Genomic DNA, 21,864 nt, shown 5'->3' with positions numbered 1-21,864 from the left:
AACGATATGTGAGTGTAATTTTTTTTTTGGGGGGGGGGATTTTATCCAGGGTAGGCGCAAGCCTAATTGCTTTCCCGGACGAAGTCCGTGCCTCTCTCCCTCAGAGGAAGATAAACTTTCTGAAAACTTCATCACAATTAATAACACGAAATTTCCAGACGCTGTGACGAAAACCTCCTGCCATATTTCTCACAGCACTTCTATTTATCTTGTTGCAGAACGTCACAATATCGGCAAAAGAGCTGTAGAAACTCGCTTTCATTTTAAGAGAAATTCCAGAAGGAAGCTATAGAATCTGTGGCCCCAGAAGGACGGTTTGCTGACAAGACGATGGCATATTAATACAATTATTGTGTTCTGAACATTATCCATCATCCTGTTTTCATTGAAACACATAACGCCTCGGAGACCGGATTCTGTCTCCGTCTCCGAAGACAGGGACCAGCTTTATCAGGTCCCAACTGAGTAGGTTCCACCTGAAGACGGAGACAGAATCCAGTCTCCGAGGCGTTATGTGTTTGAAATAAAAACAGGACGATGACTAACATGCAGAAACACAATAATTGTACCAACACAGTGTGTTCTAAAGAGTACTGCCTCTTGTATGTGACAACATGTAATCCCCGTATTGTTACTACGAACGCTACGTCAGTCTGTACCTCACATTCCTCACTTGTGCCACTTTTCCCCGTACTTTTACACTTAACCATATTTGCAAATATGACCCTTGTCAGGAACAGCGCTATCTTTTCAGTCTTCCACTTTCTTCCCTCTGGTGTCATTCCTATGGAAAACTTCTACCAGACTATACGGCATCATACCCCAGAAGATGGTACTTTTTATTAATACGTCCAAGAGAACTTCGAGTCTAGCACAGATTGCGTTTTTCCTTGCGATATATGTTGTCGTTAAAAAAATAACGTATTTGTAAGTTCCATTTAAATAAATTTTCGAACATGTTAATAGGAAATGTTTTGTTGAGACAGCTGATAAACATAGCTAATGAGCAAGTGTAGCTTTCTCATTTGCACTGCATAACCGAGAGTTTGCAAAGACGTGAGTAGAAAGCTAGACATTTTTAAGTATGATGGTACTAAACGTTGCTTTTCCATGCACATGTCGCGTCCATTTAGCGTCAGACAAATGCTAATTGCGCCTGCGCACGTAACTTTTCCCTCGTACTTCCGTACTGCACGGGAGTGTTGCGGGTGGCGGGTGTAGGATGGGAGAGCAACACATGAAGTTCGTCTACCCCGGCAGTCTTCTGTTTACAGTCTTTGACTGGCAAAACATACTGTAGCCTGTAGAGCCGTTGCCATGCAACGACCGTAAGATAGGCAGCTATACCAGGGCCGTTTCTGAGCAACGGCTCGGTAAACACGTTCCCGCATCAGCAGACACGAACGCAAAAATAAGGAAGCTGTGTTTTCTGTGTGGTCCGTGCTGAGATATCATAAACAAGGGACAAGATTAGACCAAGTTCAGTTCTGTACGGGAGGTTGTGAAGAGAAAGTGTTAGTTGCACGGGTGCGGCTGTGTAAAGAAGACTCTATGTGTGATATCTGGAGTGTGTAATTCAGTGAGACTGTTACAGTTCCTGCATTAAAATCCGTTGCCAGGAAACGGCTAATAGAGACTGTAATAGACCAAGGACACAAGTTTGTGTTTGTCAGTGACCTGTAAAGTTTGGAAATAGCTATAGTGTCATAGTTATATGTAGTTACGATCTGTAAGTGGTGTGTAAATCCATTCAGCAATCCAAACCCCGTCTATAGTCACACATACTGCGTAACAATACGTTCGTAATAAGATAGACGCACATGATTGCAAGCTTATGAGTCTAGGGATACTATATTTTGAGATACGACGCCTTGTAGTCTGAAAGAAGTTTACAAACGTTTCGAAGAAATATACTGCCTCCATCTTCGGTGTTGAAATGGTAATAGGGTAAGAAAGTCGTAAGCCGGTCGTGAGCACGTTAGTGAACCTTCGAATTCTATAAAAGGAGTATGATGATGATTTGTATGGGATGATTTGTAATACAATTTTATGCCTCTGGAAGGCGGTCTGGACGGACTGAGAGAAATCATGGGAAACATAAGTCAGTGTAACCAGTCTGCATGCCAGTATTTCAACCCCGGACCTCTGGAATGCAAATCAGGAAAGCTTTTGTTCTTAACGTTCGGTAGTAACACCATTACAATCGTAATATTAAAACAGCCCTTTCATCTACAGCAGAAAGAAATGAAGGGTTTTGAGACACACGCGTCGCGAAGATAGCATCTCAAATCTTCACGGTATGAACGTCTAAAGGAATACGTCAGTGGCGCCACTAGCGTCATTTAATTGAAACACTGTATCATGGCATGCAACATTGAGTGGGTAATGAGTAGGAACGCAAATAATCAAGGAGCAGTTGGTTTCGAAAGCAGCCGGGAGGCCAAAGTCGGAAGTAGAGTAAACTTGGCGATCCCTGACAGTTCATTTTCAGCTGTAATTCATGCGGCTTCAGTGATAAACTCTCAGTTCAGCGAGTGTGGAAACATGCACATAGCATAGAAAGCTGGCGTCTCTCTCGCTTTGTTTGATTGTCTCTAAAACTGTAAGGTAAAAAAAAAAGAGGAGTAAAGCTATCCCTGTAACAGGCCATGGAGGTCCATAGTGTTGTGAGACTTCGAGGCTTCCACATTTCCTAGTTATTCGGCTCACAAATGTCAGTGAGAGTGTCAACCTTACGCGTCGGCTGCCCTTTACCCTCAGGAATATTCCTGGTACTTATTTCTGTTAGATGTTGAGCCGTCGCCAGGGCCATAGTGCGGCTGGAAGGACTGGATCAGTTGAAAATTTCAGTGACGTCGAGTGTTTCNCGTGTTTCATTACGCGAGTCACGTCTATCATCGTCTGTTGGAGCACTCTTTCACTATCGTGTATTGTGCTCTATGTTGCGTCTCGCTCCTGTGACTGCGTGTGTTATATTTATTTTTCTCCTGTAAGTATTCAGCGAGATGTCCTCATGATTCGAGCAGATAAAAATGTGTAAAGAATCCATCATTTTTATGCGACTTAAAGCAAACTTGGATGTACACAGTTTAGTGTAACTCCATAGACCTGGGTCCTTCGGAACCCGCAGTTGCTCAGCTACCTAAAAACTTACCAGCATTTTATGGAGCCTGAAGTTTCATTACCGTGTTCTCAACAGCCCTCCATCGGTCCCTATCCTGAGTCAGATCAGTCAAATCCATACCACACCATCCTGACTCTCTAAAATCCATTTTATTATTATCCTCCTACCTACTTCTGGGTCTTTCCTGTGGCCTCTTTCCTTCTGGCTTTCCCATCAGTTTAATATAACGCTTCAATAAAGATATCATGAAAATTCTTTCAACAGTTTTCAAGTTGTCGCATGAGGTTAGACAGACGCACGTGTCCGAGATAATAGATATATATTTTTGCATTTTTTTTTCGTTGTGGCAGATCTAAAAACAAGTTACGGCAACTGTAATATATTCAAGATATTGCCAGTTAACTTCCGTACGATGTCTGATTAATGAGACATAGTTCTCAACACGCGTTCATGTCTGATTGTATAATTCAAAATGTTTGCATGTGTTTTAATATACACGTGTGCTCTCACACAGAGCGACAGGATAAGTCGACCGTAAGCAAGAAGTGGAAGTCAACATGTGTCCGCAGCATGTGAAAATGAAGTGAGTTTTGGAGGTCGGTCCTTCAAGTTGGATTCGACGTAAGCGGTCGTTGTGAATGCGCAGAAGTCTTCTGCTACACGTATACACGTATACATATATGTTGAAGCTGAGGTTCTCACGGTGTGCCTATAAGGAGCGCTCTTCTGAAATGCGACGCCGTGTAGTTCAGTAGAAATTCACATACATTTATGAGGAATGGTCTGCATCTTCAGCCAATCAGAGTTGCTCTCTCGAACACTGGAATCGTGGGTTCGAATCCCACTCAAAGCATGGATGTCTGTGTGCGTTTATTCTATCCTTGTGCTGTCATTTGTGCAGGTAGCGGCCTTGCAACAGGCTGATCACCCATCAAAGGAGTCCTACAGACTGAATAGATTTTTTTTATTGCTAGTGGGGTGCGACTAAGTCCCTTGTACTGCGGCCACCTCTGGCCTATTGTACCAGCTCCAGATGATAGGTGGGGGTGATTGTGGAGCAATTGGTGGAATGAAGATTGGCAGGGAAAACCGAAGTACTCGGAGAAAACCTGCCCCAGCGCCACTTTGTCCACCACAATTCCCACTAGACCAGACCCGGGATCGAACCCGGGCCGCCGCGGTGGGAAGCCAGAGACTAACCGCTTGAGCTGTGGCGCGGCCTGTGAATAGATTAAGAAACATCAAAAGAAGCCAAGGTTCAACGGGATGTAGAGCCATAGAGAGAAAGTACTGCATCTTCAGGGTCAAAGAACATGCCAAGAAAGAAACCAGCATGAAGCGGGCAGCAAACAGTGTTTGTTTCTTGCTGGCTACTTTCTTTGCATTGTTCCACGCATTCTCAACCTCAGGACCAGAGACTGCTTACCTTCACGTTCCGGTTGTTTAAACCCTTGGCTCCATTTGATGAGGAGCTGGTGGTTGCCTGCAGTCGGTCTGGACGCGGAGGCTAAGAGCAAAGCCACTACCTCTAACGGGATTCGAAACCCAGTTCTCAGACTAGTAGCTTGCTCACCACACTGACTGAGATATTCTGGTAAGGAATGTATACAACTTTCTTCTCTGTAAAATTCCCCTTGGAAACCATCCAAATGGAAAATCAAGAAGAAGACAGGCTGCGAGGCCGTGCAATAGCTCAGGCTGTTAGTCGCCTGCTTCCCACCGCGGCGGCCCGGTTTCGATCCAAAGTCCTCGTGTGGAATTTGTGGTGGACAAAGTGTCACTGGGCAGGTTTCCTCCGAGTACTTCGTTTTCCCCTGCCAAATCTCGTCCCACCGACTGCTCCACACTCGTCTGGTGCCATAGGCCAGTTAGTGGCCCACGTGCCAAGTGCACTCAGCCCACCGTAGGTTGAGATGATCGGAGGTACTTGGGAGTTGCTGAGGTTCCTGTCCAATGGTGGGCTGAGGTTCGGTTGTGCTAACAGAAACTGAGTGCCTCACGTTCTGCTACCATCAAGTCTGTTGACATGTCAACAGGAAATAGTTTTCTTATTATAAAAATATCCGTCAGTAATGCAACAATTTAAAATACATTAGGAAAATGTTCCACGCTAAAAATGTATTTCAATATTTTTTTATGTTTTAAAATCATTAAATGTCAATAGGACATTAAAAGCATATTCTATACATTTAAAGTGATTATCCAATTTTCAAAATGTCTTTAGTCATATATGTCTTCTAGTTTACGACATGTTTCGTCGCTATGGGCCATCATCAGGTTTTTTTTTCTTTTGGTGAGACCACTGCACTGTATACTTGTTCATGTGTTTCCATGCAAGTCGATATTTTGTTTTGTCTCGTGATCAGAATGCCGCCGTTGCACTCTGTTGCAGCTGTCGTAGTTTTGTGTATCGCATGTGTCACTATTGCGGTCTACCTGTGTACTCAGGTATCGAACTACACGGCGTCACATTCCAGAAAGCAGTGCTCTTGATGCTCACCGCTGTGGGAACTAAGTCACTGTTTACTAATGAGCGAACCATTCGTCTTGGCAACAAGTCCCTTGAGACACACAACCAGATTTTCTATTTTCCAACACTTGCGGTTGTAGTCCTCATGTAACATGCTCCCTGACGAGAGGACGGGTGCTACCGGTCCTCGCCAGCACAGTCATTCTCAGGTCCGAGTTCCGTGAGAATCGCGACCATATTTTAGTGTCTCAGATTCGAGACATTCTCGAGACTTCCTTTTTGCCGCCTCCTACGACTCGCAGAAGAGCCGGGATAGCTCTGTCGGTATAGCCACTGGCTACGGGCTGGACGACCAAGGGCTCGATGTCTGAGTCCTGATGGGGACAAGAATTTTCACTTCTCCATGTCGTCCAGACCGGCTCTGAGATCCACCCTCCCTCCTATCCGATGGGTACCGAGGGCTCTTTCCCCGGGGGTAAAGCGGCCAGGTCGTGAAGCTGACCACTCACCTCCAACTAGTGCCGAGGTCATGAAAACGTGTGTTTATACATCCAATACATTAAGCGTAGTACTTAATTAGTTAAGCACAGGAACAACTCCACCCTACGTTGCTTACGACTCGCAGGGCTACGGTGGAGGTCTTCGACCCCGCCTTCACACGGGGTGTCATTCGACACCTTTTAGTCTCAGCTACTTAAGGGCTGTTTAAATGGACCTACAAAAATCCTTGTTAACAAGAGATAATACAGACTATCAGCTAAAGTATTTAAACTATTAAGCTTCACGTCAGCTTATGCAGAAATTGAATCTAACTTTGCAGATAATGTGGGCGTAGAACATGGAAATTAAAACCGGGGACGTAACATCTATTTTAATGGCACAAGAACTATGATAATCAGTTAAAGTGTGGAAGTTTAATTTGTCCCTGTGTTTAATTAATTAAGCCATACTCCACGAAGACATGGGGGGAGTGGTGATATAACTATGTCATTCTTGACCTCGGCACTAGATGGAGGTGAATGGTCAGGTTTCACGCTCCGGCCCCTATAACCCTGAGGAAAACCCCAGTACCATTTGAATGGGATGCTAGGTGGGTCCCAGAGGCGTTCGGAACGCTGCGAGGAAGAGAAAAATCTTTGCACTGTCGGGAATCGAAGCCCTGGTCGTCCAGGCCGTAGCTCACATCTGTACCCATTGAGCTCTCGCGGCTTCATAATATTTTGCAATGGCTGCTTAGCCATTCAGACACGAAACGCAGCAGAAGATGTCAGTGAAAACTGCTGTTATTCACCTTGGTATAAAGTTATTTAGATGTTTATATCTACTTTATTATATCGGGGCACGCGGTAGCGTAGTTGGTTGAGGGACTATGCTACAAGCCGGAAGGCCGCGTTTTCGATTACCGATAAGGGCACTGGATTTTTTCAGTTAACCTAATCCTTCCAGCCGCACTATGGTTCTGGGGTCAACTCAGTCTCTAACAGAAATGAGTAACAGGAATCTTCCTGAGGTTAAAGGGCGGCCGTTGCATAAGGCTGACCTCACCGCCATCTGTAAATCGATTTTGCCTAGAAAATATGGAAGCCTCGACGCCTCACAACCCTATGGGCCTCCACGGCCTGTTACAGGAATAGTTTTAGTTTACCATGTCCACATTTATCCTCGTACTTATTTTGTCGTTACAGTAGAGAGCGTATAGTGTTCACAGTGTATATAGTAGTGCTCTGTCAGTGTAGGCGTGAGTTGGCAGTTTGCACCTTGCGTAACCACTGTGAAATTGCTGTCACTCAGCTGAATGTTCATAGGCCTGACCGCCCCCAAGTTAAGCCTCCTAATATTGAAGAAAGCAGTCTTCTGGGATTTGGCACCGTGTATATGTGGTGTTAACCGACGTTTCGGAGGAACGTATCGCCTCCATCTTCAGGGTAGAAGAAAAAATATATAAGAAATCTGCAAGCAAAGAGACCGTGAGAACCGGTAAAAGCAGACTGTCTGCAGTTACCGGTTCTCACGGCCTCTTCACTTGCGGATTTCTTATAGTTTTCCTTCTACCCTGAAGATGGAAGCGATACGTTCCTCCGAAACGTCGGTTAACACCACATATACACGGTACCAAATCCCAGAAGACTGCTTTCTTCATATTATATATTGTCTGTGACACATAACAGGAGGCAACCTATGAAAATAATTTCTTTTGTCAGGTTCGGTTCAGAGAGTATTCACTCTCAAAAGTTTTATTATAATGAGTGATATAAATGATAAATGTAGCCAAAGAAAGCAATAAAATAAAACAAACTCCCACATTAAAATTCACTTACGTCACTTCTGACTTCTTTTAAGATAGGAAGAATGCACAGATATTCGTAAAATTGGGATTTAAACTACTCCTACTTTTGTCTAATACTGTATCTCCTATGCATCTTTAAGATAAACGTCAAGTTGTCCCAGGCCACGAAGGCATATGGTGCGGTGGAGGTATAACTGCACGCATTCATCGAACAATCGAGTCATTGGTACACTTGATTCGTACTTGAGAGTTCAAGGTTCCAATATCAGAACGAAAACCGGCTTAATGACTAAGGGTTTTCGTGGTCTTCCTTAATCCCCCCAGACATGCCGGAATAGTATTTCACAGTAGGGCACGAAGACTTCCTTCCCTATCCTTCCAGGTCTTACTCCACGGAAAACATACTGCGTCTCCGTTACAAAGATCAACCGTTAATGTTTTAGTGAAACAGTCGCTGTTCATTCTGAGAACCATACGGGGCACAAAAATAGTATGAAGTTCCAGTTCCTACCTCACAGGAAACACATTACGTCTCTGTTACAAAGCCCAACAGTTCTTTATTTATTGTTAGTGGGGTGGGACTAAGTCCCTTGTACTGCGGCCACTTCTGGCCTATTGTACCAGCCCCAGATGATAGGTGAGGGTGATTGTGGAGCAATTGGTGGAATGAAGATTGGCAGGGGAAACCGAAGTACTCGGAGAAAATCTGCCCCAGAGCCACTTTGTCCACCACGAATCCGACTTGACCAGACCCGGGATCGTACCCGGACCGCCGAGGTTGGAAGCCAGTGACTAAACGCTTGAGCTATGGCGTGGCCCTCATATTCACTTCATAATGTTGACATTTCCTCTGGCCGATTGAGGTAATCACCCCAACTCCCGCCCCTCCTCTACCTTCTCCCTGCCCCTCCACTTCTTTCTCCTGCATGAGACTCTCCCTACAGAGAGAGGTAGCCCCAATGTTAAATTTGGGAGGCAATGATATGACCTTGACAGGGCAAAAGAAATGTGGCCGATTATAGAACAAGTCCAGAAACCAAGTTACTGCAGGAACAACATATTAGTTGTCGGCGTGTCAGTATAATTATATTAGTCAATTCTGTATCTCGTCTTAACGCCACCGCACTGTGTGAAAAATTGAAATATTATGAATATTTTCACTTGTAGGAGGGTACGCGTGACGAAAACAACGGGTTCTAGATTGGATAATTGAATTTATTAGCACTTCGGTTACAAGTTCTCTTAATCACACTTAATGGAGCGCTATCGCTGATATGCACAATGTCAGTTCACCGTTGCACACGCACTAGGAGTCTTATATACCCACAAGCATTGTGAAATTAAACATATTAGAAACGTGCTCTTTCTCTTTTCTTTCTTTTCCATTTAACCAGACTGAGCCACAGCAACGCGTGGCCGGGTACAGCTAGTGTTTTAATATTTATTAACCAAAATCAAAATAATTATTTAGCCTCTGCTGCATTAGAAGACAATTCTGCAGTCTTATCCCGGACTTCTGTATCGCTTTATATTTATTTATCGATCCTGTGAATAACTCAGTTCGATAGTTAACTGAAAATATTGGTAAAGGAAGCAGGTGAATCCTGATTTGGGCTAATATCGGTTATTTACCACGAATTACTTAGTTCTTGCCGGTTCCATTATTGTCTTATATATGCAACGTCGGTTAATAGTCACTAGTTCTCTCTATTGTCATTCCATGTTTCGACCTACCCGGCCATCATCAGGTCTACAGGTTGTTGTGATGAAAGAACCTGCTGCTCACTGTAATACTGTTCTGCCTTTCTTATGTAACTGTCGTTGCACGTAGATGGCAAGGCCAGATCTACACAGTGCAACAGGATGCTGCAATTTAATATTATGATATAGAACCGACAAGCGGCGGTCACTCGGTCGGTATAATTCGCTTGCGAACTAAAGCCACGGAGTTTGTTTGTTGATATGGAACTACTTATCGAGTTGGGAAATTTCTATATCGATATCAAATCGTTTTATCACCCAGAAAGTTGGCTTATGTGGTAAAATATCTGACTCATACTGTCACGTGTATGGAGTGGCTACAGACGGGGTTTTTGGACTGGTGACTGGATTTATTAGACTCTTTGATATAGCGCGTGACTACAATATACAGTTCATCGTTACACACACACACACTAATGTCCACAGTCACGTCGTCACAAGTCGTTGTCTGGTAACGGTTTCTATCGACGAACTTTCCCTTTACTCTGGGTTCCCGAACTGTCCCCGTGACTCAGCTACCAGTTTCTCACAGCAATAGCTCACAAGGACTGAACAGCAGCAGCCCTGTTACTCACTCACTCACTCACTCACTAACTAACTAACTCACCAACTAACTCGCTCCATTCCACTAACTCCGAACTGGCGGCCGTCTCACACCAACTTCCTGCTCTTCTGACTGACTCCAGCTCTCAACTTGTCTCGCTTATAGTATCTCGGCACCGACCACTTAGAGAACACCAAACTTCATTGTTGAAATTCAATTTTTGCCTAGCGGACCCCGAAGAAAACACCTTTCCTCCATTGCTATTTCCAATTGTTTCTTAGCGGACCGCGTAGGAAACATCATTCCTCTGTTGTCTGCGGGCCACTGCCGAGCAAATGTTCTAAATGCTACCGGTAAACGATTGAAATCTCGGCCGGGATATTCGTAGTTCTTCTCAGTGCCTCCAAGCAAATACCAAGGTAGTACATTAAACGAGGCTATGATACCTTCCTTCCACATTGTCTACAATTCATTATTCACTATCATACGACACTATATATATATATATAGGCAGTGTCGTTAAATACAGGAGAAAATATAAAAACGACGATTTCTATCGCTTTTAGATTGGTATGGAACCAAATTAAACCCAGCGCTGAACGTTGCATATTTGCTTTTGTTGCATTATACTGCTCTGACAGCTTTCGGCATATTTTTTCTTCCTCCTGTTTACAAAAAAAAATCACAAATATTCTGTAATTGATGAATTCCTCGCTATATCAATATACATCTGTCTATCTGTCTGTGGCTCCACAGCCCTTTTGTTGGACCTTGGGAGCTTTTTCAGTTTATTAATCCTATACACAGTCGGTAGAACTCCTTGGACTGGGGATCAGTCCGTCGTAAGGCCGCTACCTACACAATGAAGGGCACAGTACAGACATCCATACCTTGAGGCGGATTCGAACCCACGATCCCAGCGTTCGAGAGATCGAAGACAGTTCATACCGTTCATGCCTTAGACTGTCCACTGTGATCATCATATTAATATACATACCTTTTTTTTATTGCTAGTGGGGTGGGACTAAGTCCCTTGTACTGCGGCCGCTTCTAGCCTATTGTACCAGCCCCAGATGATAGGTGAGGGTGATTGTGGAGCAATTGGCAGAATGAAGATTGGCAGGGGAAACCGAAGTACTCGGAGAAAACCTGCCCCAGCGCCACTTTGTCCACCACAAATCCCACTTGACCAGGTCCGGGATTGAACCCGGGCTGCCGCGTTGGGAATACATACCTTGCAATGAACGAGAATCGGTGAGCTGGAACCGGCATAGCTCAGTTGGTATAGTGACTAGGCTACGAAATGAACTACCGAGGAATTGGGACTCGACTCTCGGAAGGGATGGAGATTGTTCTCTTCTCCACAGAGTCCAGGCCTGCCCTGGGGCTCACCCAGCATTTTATAAAATGGATACCGTCGGATCTTTCGGGGTTGATAGAAACACTGTGGCGTGGAACTAACCACTCATATATTCTTATAGGGGTTTGGCGACTCACCTCCTTCTATTTCCGAGATTAGGAATGCGTGGAGCATTACTTCCATTTCACCATTCGCCTCAATGACGCGAAACTTAACTGAGCAGCGGTTAATATCACTTATACAGGAACCGGGCAACGTGTGTATGTGTGTGTGTGTGTGTGAAGTCTTCTCTCTTATATGTGTACGAAATGCTTGAGCAGCTGCGCAACTGGCTTCCACTCAAGAAGGGCTCAGTTCCGTGGAATTATATACAGATAGTTTTCGCTTTATGAAGGTTCTTATTATAAAATTTCTTCCATATAGACATCCAGAATGAAGCACATATCCTCGGCTTGAATGCTCATCCGAATACGAAAAAAAAAGAACACATGTGAACGAAGACGGAAAAGTATGCCTTAAGTACTGGTCTTGTCTACATGTTGTATGATGTTTATTTAAAAAAATATATATATAAATTATATTCAGTACTTAATACTATAATATTTTCGCCGGGTGCACGCGTTAGGGTAATAAATTGATACACCATGCTACAAGCCGGAAGATCGCAGGTTCGATTCCCTATTAAGTCATTGGATTTTTCAATTGTCGTAATCCTTCCAGCCGCACTATGGCCCCGGAGTCGACTCAGCCTCTAACAGAAATGAATCTTCCTGGGCGGGGGGGTAAAGGGCGGCCGGCATGTAAGTCTGACAACCTCACCGCCATCTGTGAGCCGACTGTCTGGAAAATGTTGGAGCCTCGGTGTCTCACAACCGTATGGGCCTCCACGGCTTGTTACAGGGGAAGATGTACCTCTAGTATTGTATCTAGTGATCTGCTGTACTTATTTCGGCTTATTTTGGACTTGACCCATCGTCTGGTATGTAAAAGACAAAAGACCACGACATTTCGGAGACTGGATCTGTCTCCGTCTTCAGGCGAATAGGGAAGGATAAACCTACTCAGTTGGGCCCGCTAGAAAGAGCTAGTCTCAATCACTGGATCGAGTGATTGAGTCCAGTGATTGAAACTAGCTCTTTCTAGCGGGAGGGTTGTGGGACGTCGAGGCTTCCACATGTTCTAGACAATCGGCTCATAGATGGCAGTGAGGTTGTCAGATTTACGAGCCAAGCTATTCCTTCTACAGGCCCTGGAGGCCCATACGGTTGTGAGACGTCGAGGATCCTACATTCCCTATATAATCGACTCACGAATGGCGGTGAGGTTTTCAGCCTTACGCGCCAGCCGCCCTTTGGACCCAGGAATATTCCTGGTACTCCTTTCTGTTAGAGGTTGAGTCGACCGCAGGGCCATTGTGCGGCTGGAGAGTTTAGTTTATTTGAGAAATTATCGACCTCATCTGAATTCGAACCGGCGACTTTCAAGCTTGTAGTATAGTGCCTCAACCAACTACGCTACCGCGTGCCCCGAAACTTTTGCCTACACACGTCAAATTATTTACACTTGATGCACATCTTATTTAGAAATTTAATGTTTCTTTGCGATCTGATACCGCATTTCTGTCATGGATGTAACATTGCACCCACCTCATAAGTTTGCTTTTCCGCCGTACTGTTATTACCGAATGTAGACCAACAGGCAGCTGGTTAGCTAATTCGTTCATCAGTGACCCTACAGCACTTTTGTTGGGCCCTTGCCTCTTCTTCAGTTTCGTAATTTTTTTTACACAGTCGGTAAGACTCCTTGGACAAGTGATCAGCCCGTCGCATGGCCGCTACCTGCACGCAGGACAACATAAACACAGAATAAACGCACACAGACAGTCATACATCAAGTGGGATTCGAACCCACGAACCCACCAAGTTTTACTATCTCAGATTCGAGACTCCCCCAACCTGGAGGACCAGGTCCTCGTATTTATATCCCCCAGGAACAGGGTGGCCAAATTATACCCCCAGGTCCTTGGTTCCCTTTTCGCCGCCTCCTACGATTCGCCATGCTACGGTTGAGTTATTCGACTACCGATCATTTCAGCTGGCCTGGGGTCCTCGTTATATAGCCTCGTGGCGTACCTAACAGAAAACACTGTTTCCTAACATTCCCTCTATTGTTGCTTGCTTATTCGTTGCATCAGGAATGTGCTTACCTAGCTGTTGCCTAGCAATGACCATCTCATCTGGCTCCACTATTCCTGCCTGCAGGTGTTATGTCACAATGGCTACATGTTTGGTTATTACTCTATATAGACAATTAATTAGCTAATTTATTACGTGGTTTGTGAATCAGTCTATAGGTTAAGCAGTCATCTAAGTTAGTAACTGTTGTGTCTAACATTTTGTAGGGTTCGTCTTTTCGGATTGTTACTTGCACTAACACTTATCATTAGGAAGTTTCTATATTCTATCCTAAACATACTATAATGTATTTGATCAACGCGTTGTCAGGCAGCAGCTCTCTAAACACCGTAGATTACACAGCAATAGAGAATCTGTGTTTTCTATGTTGTCCGTGCCAAGCAATAGTCGGAACAGAGTTATCTGTGATCAGTTGCTACTTACCCGTGTGGAGGCGGGGTCGAATACCTCCACCGTGACCCTGCGAGTCGTAGGAGGAGACGAAAAGGGAAGTCTCAAATCTGAGACAGTAAAATATGGTCACGAGTTAAAAGGGACTCAGACCCGAGAAAGATGGCGCTGGCAGAGGCCAGCAGCATATACAAAAGACAGACCCGTCCTCTCGTCAGAGAGGGCGCCCCACAAAAACAAAACCGTAACTTTCAAATAGTAATAATTATCTGGTCATAGGCCCCAGATGGGGCTCGACACCAAGACTTACTGACTGAGTGACTGACCATCGGTCGCAAAGTGACTTTGACACTGACTTGACTTGATCAGTTGCTAAATTAGGCAACGGTTCTTATAATATAACTGTGATTTATTTGTGGTCTGGCTATATAACGAGATTCCAGGAATATCCAAGGCACCCTCAGTGACAGAGTTCTGAGTTCTGAGTTCTGAGTTCTCGGTGGAAGATAGCCACGGAAGTTTCGTCGTCTGAAGAATTGGCGTGTAATACTTGGAGTATGTGATTCAGTGAGACTGTTATAGTTCTCGTGTTCTAATTACGTTACCAGGAGACGACTAATGTGTGTGTGTAACCGTAAATTATAAAGTGCAGAAACAGCGAAAGCGCTATAATTACATGTAATTACTGGTGGCGTGTATAAGGAGTAAATAAACCCGTTCATCCAATTCCGAACCCGCGTTATTAGTCACTAATACACGTAACAATAGGATGGGAAATAACATTTCTGGGAGCAGCAATGGCATGGCGATGGGCTACGGGTTTGATGGCCTGGGTTCGATTTCCAACAGAGGCAAGTGGTTTTTCTTCTATCCACAGCGCCCAGACCGGGTCTGGGGTCCCATCCAGCCTCCTACCCAATGGGTACTGCCCGATCTTTCCCTGAAGGTGAAGCGGCTAGTGGTTGAAGCTGTCTCCATTTCTCAGTTCGTCTTCGTGGCATAATGCGTAATTAATTAAACACAGAGACAACTTCACTTCTCTGTTCTATTATAATAGAACAGAGAAGTGAAGTTGTCTCTGTGTTTAATTAATTACGCATTATGCCACGAAGACGAACTGAGAAATGGAGACAGCTTCAACCACTAGCCGCTTCACCTTCAGGGAAAGATCGGGCAGTACCCATAATTATGGTTCTATAGCCCTTTGTTGGGCATTGGCCGCTCTTCCGGTTTCTTCATCCTATACTTAGTCGGTAGGACTCCTTGGACAGGGGAAGAGCCCATCGCAAGGCATACACACAGAACAGCACAAAGAGAATAAACGCACACAGACATACATGCCTTGAGTGGGATTCCAACCCACGACCCCAGTGTTCGAGCCAGCGAAGACGGTTTATATCTTACACCGTACGGCTATTGTGATTGGCCAACTTATTGTTTCCACCATACCAAAAATTCTGATTCCGGAAATCTCTATGAACGGACAGGGCCTTTGCTTCCGTGAAATTACATACTCAGTGTATGTCGCTTCATGAGGGATATTTTCAACAAATTGTGTCATTATTAACCCTTTGAACTGCAATTGTTACGATCAAATCTCTCAAAACTTTGTACTCTGTCTACACCGTACACTTATGTGCTCTGAACAGTTTTAATATTTAAAATTTAGCAATATACCATATTTACGCATGTATAGGCCGCGTGCGTGTATAGGCCGCAGCACAATTTTCAGACAGAAATTATAGAAAAAATAATTTTCTTGGAATATTATTTCAGGAGTATTACACCCTGTATTACTAATTATGAATATATATTTTTTAAATGAAGTTTGATTTCGAATATTTCGAATATAAGCCGCACCCCAGTTTTCCTCTTGAATTTTTGGCAAAAAATGTGCGGCCTATACATGCGTAAATACGGTATATGACGAATATATATTTTAGTTATTTTAGTATAAAGACAACAGGGCATGCAATGCAGTAGTTCGACAAAGCACCTGAAGATGGCACTTTAGTGCCGAAACATGTAGTGCAAGAGAGAAGAGTAAGGTGAATAAGTGTATGCACTGTAAGACGGTCAGAATAAATCATGGACTTATGTGCTCCATTTGATTTTCGAAATAAGAAGGTAGAGCTATACCTGTAAGAGGCAATAGAGGCCCATAGGGTTGTGAGACGTCGAGGCTCCCACATTTTCTAGACAATCGGCACACAGATGGCGGTGAGGATGTCAGCCTTACGCTCCGGCCAACCTTTACCCCCCCCCCAGGAAGATTTCTGGTACTCATTTCTTTTAGAGGCTGAGTCGACCCCAGGGCCATAGTGCGGCTGGAAGAATTAGGGCAATTGGAAAATCCAATAACCTCATCGGGCTTCGAACCCTCGACCTTTCGGCTTGTAGCATAGTGCCTCAACCAAGTGCCCTGCCACAGAGAATATTTCCCGAAACAGCATTAACCGGTTGGCCTTCGTAATCAACATATAATGTTTTTTCTCCGAGGTAAGTAAAAAATAAAAAAAGTAAAGCTATCCCTGTACCAGGTCGTGAAGGCCCATAGGGTTGTGAGACGTTGAGGGTCCCACACTATCTAGACAATCGGCTCAAAGATGGCGGTAAGGTTGTCAGCCTTATGTGTCGGCCGCTCTTTACTCCCCAGGAAAATTATTTAATTACATGTAATTCCTCGTACTCATTTCTGTTAGAGGCTGAGTAAACCCCAGGGCCTAGTGCGGCTGGAAGGATTAGGTCAAGTTATCGGGACTTGAAGCCGCGACCTTCCGGCTTGTAGCATAGCCCCTCAATCACTGGGAACTGAAATTTAAATCCCATTTGGATTAACTTGAGATTTATTAGTGTGAAAAATAAATTCGGAATTCAAATAATGCTACTTCCTAAAGAGGGAAACGAGATCTCACTCTGTTACAGCGAACCACTGAAACAAATTACATGTAAATAGCCCAGAAACGGGACTTGGAAGAACTACAGTTGTAGAAGCAGCATATACGCCGCTCTTGCACAAAAATAATTCCACCTAATATTGTCCCACAAGACTAAAAGGGAGGTTTTTATTTTCGGGAACGTGTTTTTACGGTGGGGGGTGGGGGGGAGGCCTAAACCAGGCGCCAAGTAGACAGAAGGAGGATGTGTCTGTCACATACCCTCAATGACGTGACTAATAACCTGCTGAACGAGTAGGAAGTGACTGCGAGGCCTCCTGCGCTGCCTCGTTATTGAGTTGGCGTCCTAAGGGAAGCTGGGTTGCTCAGCACAGGTTGTCCTGAAGGCGTATGGGGGAGTGGATATATAGATCCACGTTTACCTGACCTCGAAACTAGATGGACAAGAGTGGTCAGTTGCACGCCCCGGCCACTTAAACTCCGGCACCCCCTGGATAAGAAGCTGGGGGGGGGCAGAACCGGTCTTGACTTTAAATATTATTTCTATGAGAATGAAACTGAATTCTTAAATATTTACGTGAACGTCATGGTTCACAGTCGAAAATAATCGATCAATACTAACCTTTGCATATTGCAGATACAATAATAATAATAATGGAGTGAGCGCTTCTATGATGAACGATATACACCACAACACAACGACCACTTCAAAGAGGAAACCTGACACATGTCTCTTATTGTCTGACGTCAGAAACACAGCTTTCATTATAGTTAGAAGACACTTTGTATGACCGAACTCACTGAATATTGGCCACTGTCCATCAACAAGCGTTAGTGTCACAAGAACCTTGTTCCGATTCGTAATTGTTAGACGGTCACTACACAGGCACACTTAACTGAGTTATAAAGCCATTACAAGGCCCCCTGATGCTTACAGGGAGGTGCAGGGGGAATGGGCACTCGTCCCATAATGCAGGCTGTCGAATGGCTCCTTGCCGGATAGCATACGTGCAAATGAAACGACCTGGCTAACTAATTAACTAGCTAACTAACTTTCATGGCAGTTCATTACTCATATTGATTCTGCGCTTGGGTCCTTACGTAATATAATGTGGACAATGTTTACGACCTTTCAAAGGTACATTCTGCCTCCATCTTCAAGGTCGAAATGAGTAAGATGAATCAATGTGTATATAGATTTTGTTCCAACAGAATCACGAGGGAAAAGGGGCTTCCTGATGTCCTATCCGGGCAAGCAGGGACAGAGATATATTATCAAAACAGCCCTTTTTAAGGCCACATTGAGCCAAGCGTTCAACAGTCCAAATTATATTGTCTCGGGCTCGGGGTTTTGTCGCCGGCTTCCCGCTGGTTTCGATCTCAGGTCATGCGGGATTTGTGTTGAACACAGTGACACGGGAGGGTTTTTCTCCGAGTACTTTGGTTTCCCCTACCAATTCACATTCCACTAACCGCTCCACATTCATTAATAACCCTATCATCGTATATAATCTCGATACTGTCAGCGTCGTTAAATAATAACTTAAAAGACAAATGCTACACAGTTCGATACTGACGATGGAGAAGCAGTTATCTCCGAAACGTTGGTCACACCAGATCCACACGGTACAAGGACACAACTGAATCAGCGAAAGCAACTAATTAATCAGGATCCTTCTTAATTGTGATCCAGCTAATCAAGACATTCTCTGCTTTTCATAAAACACGAAGGTTCGTTACCGTATTCATGAAAGCACTCGACTGGTCACTGTGCTAATTTGTCTTGACTGCTAATCTACCAAAGAGCCTGGATAGCTCAGTCAGTACAGTGATTAGGCTGCGAACTGGATGAACAAGGATTGAGGATTAAATTCCAGGCAGAAGAAAGAGATCCTTATCTTCTCCAAAGGGTCTAGACCGGCTCTGGGGACCGGCCAGCTATCTGTGGGGGTCAAATTGCCGGAGCCTGAAGCTCACAACTCACTCCCAGCTAGGGCTGAGGTTGAGAATCCGTAGAGATATAACTCTACTTTTCCGTCCGCATTCATAGCGTGATGTTTAATCAAGCAAAGGGACATTAAGGGTGCAACATAGACTGAGGGTGTCTGAGAACAGGGTGTTGAGGAGAATATTTAGACCAAAGAGAGATGAAACGACAGGAGGTTCGAGAAAACTGCATAATAAGGAGCTTCATAACTTGTACTCTTCTCCAAGTATAATTAGCATGATCAAGTTAAGGAGGATGAGATTGGCAGGGCATGGAGCACGAAGGGGGGAAATGAATGCATGTAGGATTTTTGTGGGAAAGCCAGGAGGAAAGAGACCACCAGGAAGACAAAGACGTACATGGGAAAATAATATTGTATTGTATCTTAGAGAGATAGGATGGGTTGATATGGACTGGATTGATCTGGCTCAGGACAGGAACCTTCGGGTTCCATAAAGTTCTGGGAAGTTCTTGAGTGGCTGCACAATGGGCGGCTTTTCAAGAAGGGCTCCGTTCCATGAGTGAGTGAGTATTTTTGTAGGGCTTCTAAGCAAGGGTTTTCCAAACCACCACTTCCCCCCCCCCCCCCAAAAAATATTCTGTATGTGTTTCTTGTTTCCTTGTCACCGTTTTGTGACCATTCACGCCCCTCTTCATTTCAGTGTTGTAACAACACCTGGTGAACTGTACACTCTACAAAACATATCTTTATGTAATACCCGCAGTTGCTGTTCTTGGGTGCAAATATTTACCTCCACTTCCGATTGCGTCCTCATGTCGTGGCGTTTCATTAATTGAACTCCACGACAACTTTGCCTTTACATCTCCCTACTGTATCTAATATTTTTCAGTTAAAAGTACGGGATTATATTCCACAAAAATAAAACTCCGTGGTTTTAGTCCGCAAGCGAACTATACCAACCGAGCGACCGCCGCTCGTCGGCGAAGTTAGTGCCATCTTCAGCAGATAGAGGGTGTCATGTGTTCGGCGCAACGAATCCCCAGGGCTGTTAATTTAGGTTTTCTAGAACGGAGCCGGAATTTCCTTGAAATAGCTCCTAAGTTATCCTAACGATGATGAGTGGACCCCATTCGAGACCCACTACTGCTCAGAAAATTGGTAGAGCAGGAAATCGAACCCGGACCTCTGGAACTGTAGCCAGGAACTCTGACCACTAGAATAGAGAGGCGGTCGACCATATTCCACACATGTAAAAACTGTTCTTCCGTATATGTTTCGATTTCTGAAATGTTCGTAGCTCAGAAAAAACAGCCACAAGCTGATTATTGATAAAATTTGTTTCATTATTCTCTTATCCGAACCTGATTTTCGTTTGTTAGTGTTTTTCCCAGATGAACTGTGAAATAATATCATTTAATGCCCCTGTTATGTTTTTGTTAAAATCAATTTTCAAGATTTTCTGAGCAAGGTGCATCATGATTTACGTCCTGTGTTATGGTTTTCCTTCTCATTATAAGCTGGGATTAGGTTTCAGGACTTAACAATTTAATGAAGACGTACCCCTAATGATGATTTAGGCTCGCAGCACTTGCATCTATATATTTATAGCCTACTTTCCTTGTTCTTTTTTTTTTAATAGAAGGAGGCTTATGATATCGCTTTGCCGTCTGTTTCTCCTCTCTGTATGTTCTCCTAATTTTTGTTAGGTATATGAGATCCCCTTGCTGTCTGTATGTATGTGTGTCCGTGTGTCTGTGGATGTGTTCCCCCTATTTTTTGTCTTCTTTGCGGTCCGCGTCGTATCAAAAGAAAACAGATGATTAATTTCTGCCCCAGTATTTTTAAGCTCGAGGCCGTGAGAGAATAAAAGTAAGTTATATGTCATTATTATATATTGTGACGAGAGCTGGTGGACATAACTGGCTCAGGATCCTCTCAAGTGTGGCTGGCTTCGTTGTACCTTCATTCTGGAATACTTTCTACTGACTAGCTCAAAATCTTTTATATTCCAGACTCACTTTTCTTAAATCCAAAAATTAATTTTTTTTTTTTGCGTAAATTTGAAATTTTAGCTCTCACCCTGAGAGAACATTTCGGGTTGGAGATATTTGAGACCAAAGTTCCGGCTAGAATATTTGAATGTAAAAGAGGATAATTATCAGGACACAGAAAATCACATTATGGGGTTTCCCTAATTTTAACTACTCCCCAATTATTAGGGCGATCAAATCAAGGACCAGAATAAGAGAGTTGAGAAATACATTCAAATTTTGAATTGTGCATTACATGTATACATAAATACATTATTATAGTAACTTTTTTTTTTTCCCTGTGGCGCTACAGCCCCAATTTTGGCCTAGGCCTACCTCCATGAAACTCTCCGTTTCACTTCGGTTTACTAGATCTTACACATACGGTAGGACTCCTTGGGTGAGTGATCAGCTCGTCGCAAGGCCTCTACCTGTAGACAAACACAGAAAAATGCACACAAACATGCATGCCCTGAGTGGGATTCGAACCCACGATCCCGGCTTCCGAGCGAGCGAAGACAGTGCATGCCTTAGACCGCTCAGCTACCGTGACCGGCATAGTAACGTTTATCTTTATATATAAAAGGGCAATGCTTGCTTTTCTGTGGTTGCATCTGTTAAAGTCAGTATTACTAGTAGTTACGAATAAGAGCAGAAGATGATAACAATATTCTTAAGTTTCTACTAGAGTGCTCACCTTTGACGAAAGTGTTTACAAGGTACCTCTAGAGAGCAGCACCAGTCACAGCATAGTGTTGTCATATCAACTTTATTATCTTGGTATAAATGTCTTTTCAGATGTTTTCGAAGCACTGAGCTTATGGGCTTTTTGACACAGGTTGCTTATATAAGGAAAC

The 21,864-nt window shown here is 43.9% G+C and overlaps 1 protein-coding gene across 3 annotated transcripts in view; it reads left to right on the top strand.

Moving 5' to 3' along the window:
- The window catches only part of LOC111874687 (protein APCDD1-like), a 110,604-nt gene that overhangs the window by 45,264 nt on the left and 43,476 nt on the right, over positions 1–21,864 (top strand). The window lies entirely within an intron of this gene.

The sequence above is a fragment of the Cryptotermes secundus genome, unplaced genomic scaffold (assembly GCF_002891405.2).
Source record: "Cryptotermes secundus unplaced genomic scaffold, Csec_1.0 scaffold151, whole genome shotgun sequence".
Lineage (NCBI taxonomy): Eukaryota > Metazoa > Arthropoda > Insecta > Blattodea > Kalotermitidae > Cryptotermes > Cryptotermes secundus.
The sequence above is the reverse complement of the archived record's forward strand: the minus strand, read 5'-3'. Positions and strand labels throughout refer to the sequence as shown.